At 42.1% G+C, this 2,523-nt stretch overlaps 1 protein-coding gene across 1 annotated transcript in view; it reads right to left on the bottom strand.

Moving 5' to 3' along the window:
* Positions 1 to 2,523, bottom strand: part of MTHFD2L (methylenetetrahydrofolate dehydrogenase (NADP+ dependent) 2-like) — a 331,691-nt gene that overhangs the window by 318,406 nt on the left and 10,762 nt on the right. The window lies entirely within an intron of this gene.

Here is a 2,523-nt window from a genome sequence, read left to right as displayed (position 1 = left end):
AAAAAAAAAAAAGATTTACAGCCTTGAAAACCCCATACAGGGTTGCTGTGAGTCAGAACCAATTCCATGGCACACACCCATCACCACAAGAAAAACTTGGATGAAAAGTCTGGTGATATACTTAGAAAAATTACTCATTGAAAATGCTCTTAAAAGAAATACAACCAGAATGCCCCTTTGAAATAAGTAAGGATGGTGAGCTCTTGTCTCACTTACTTTGGACATGTCAGGAAAGACAAGTCACTAGAAAATACATCATGTTAGCACAATGGACTGACATACCAACCATAATGAAGGTGCTACATGACCAGGCAACATTCCACTCTACTATACATAAGGTCTACACAAGCCAGATGCAACTCAACAGCAACAAGTGGCAAGTCTAATATCTACAGTGACAACAAAGTGATGATGAGTATGCATGAGTGAGATATGACTCGATGGCACCTAACAACAACATCACAAGTACTACTAATATTACTGTGGTTTCTTGTCAACATTCACCAACTAAGAAAATGCTAAATTTGTTAACAGGTTAATGAATGGCGCTGTAGGGTAAGAAGTGGACTGCTAACCTGTAGACTGGCAGTTCAAATCTATGAGCTGTTCCTTGCAAACACTTATATAGGGTCACATGAGTCAAAACCAACTCAAAAGCACTTAACAACATCATCCAAGTTTATTAATTCCCTAAATTGGATTCATGTGGTCCCAGGTTAAGAACACCTCATATTAATGGAACATGACAAAACAATTTTTAAGACTATATATAACAAAGATTTAGTAAACATTTTCAAAGAGGAGGAAAAAGCAACAGTGAGATGTCAGCAACTATTAATGTTTATAAGAGAGAGAATTAGAGAGATACAATGTATTCAAATCTTGTCTCTACACTGATGGTTAACTTGAACAAGTTACTTAATTTCTCTAAACCATTTCCCAACCTGTTCATTGGGAATAGTACTTTTCTCTACTTCGCTTCAGTATTTGTGAGGATTAAAGGACATACTGTATATTTAAAACCCAGCAAATTCTGAACAGAGTTGTTAAGTGCCGTCGAGTCAGTTCCGACCCATAGCGACCCTGTATAGGGTCTAAACAGTGGCTGGTGAGCTTGAACCTCTGACCTTGCAGTCCCAACAGACCTTGCAGTCCCAACAGACCTTGCAGTCCAGCATGTTAACCCACAGTGCCACACCAGGACTTCTTAACAGAGTTGTTGTTAAGCGCCATCGAGTCAGTTCCATCCCATAGCCACCCTGTATAGAGGTTCCAAGGAGTAACCAGTGAGTTTCAACCACCAACCTTGTGGTTCAAACAACTTTGCAGCCCAGCATATTAGCCCATAGATAGTTCCACACCAGGACTCCTTAACAGAGTTGTTGTTAAGTGCCGTCAAGTCAATTCTGACCATAGTGACCCTGTATAGGGTTTCCAACTTTGAACCAGCAACCTTGCAGTTCACACGACTTTGCAGTCTGACACATTAGCCCACAGCGTCACATTAGGGCTCAAGTGGTTACGAATAGGGCTGCTAACCTCAAGGTTGGCAATTCGAAACGACCAGCAGTTACATAGGAGAAAGATGAGGCGTTCTGCTCCCGTAAAGATTTACAGACTCAGAAGTCCGGTGCAGGGTCAAAATGAGTCGGAACTAACTCCACAGTACTTAACAACAACAAAATATTAATAAGAATTTATTTTCAGCAGTAAAACTCAATTACCCTTGCAGATAATACCCACTTGACCTGGCTTCAATGACTGGATGATCAGAGCTCAACTAGAAGAAGAAAGAAGAGGGGGGAAAGAGTAATCTAATACAATTTGATGAACTTGACCTACACCTATGGATGCAGTAGCACAAAAGAGGGAACAAATCTTTACAAGGATCATTCCCACCCCTATACACAGAGTGGACAGGGATAGGCAACTTGGACATTGGCTATCCAAAATAAGGGGCTACAACGGCAAGAAGTGACTGGCTTACAAGCTTTCAAGAGGGAACCTAGATCCAGAGAGTGTGGAGGAAGGTAGAATCTCCAGTGAGTAGTATCCAATCTGTCTGGGCGGGGCTAATAAAAGGAGTTGGGGATAGGTCCCTTGTGGTACAAAGGTGAATAATTGTTATCAGGACTGATTGTGAGGGTTGGAAATGTAAAGGTAGACGTTTTGTAGCAACAAGGGGAGTAATTAACTGTGCAGGCTAGGAGCGGAGGTCCCTGGAACCATGAAGGGAGAAGAGCAGAGAGCGGTACCCTACCCAGAGAAGCAGTGATGCCTGAGATGGAGGCAGAGACCATGATGTGGAGCGATGGAGCAGCTGGGGTCTTTAGACCCAGAGCAGGAAAGGGTTGTGTGCTGACAACAGGGGGGCAGGCTTGCAGGGTATACCATGTGGTTGGTTGATGATGCATGGAGTGGATTGTAACCATGGCAATGAAACGATATACGATAGGATGAATGTAAAGCTAATGTCCTCCCATGTAAACTATCACATAATTCACAAAAAATAAACAAAAAAAA

The sequence above is a fragment of the Chrysochloris asiatica genome, unplaced genomic scaffold (genome assembly GCF_000296735.1).
Source record: "Chrysochloris asiatica unplaced genomic scaffold, ChrAsi1.0 scaffold00169, whole genome shotgun sequence".
NCBI lineage: Eukaryota > Metazoa > Chordata > Mammalia > Afrosoricida > Chrysochloridae > Chrysochloris > Chrysochloris asiatica.
This window is presented reverse-complemented; position numbering and strand designations above follow the sequence as displayed.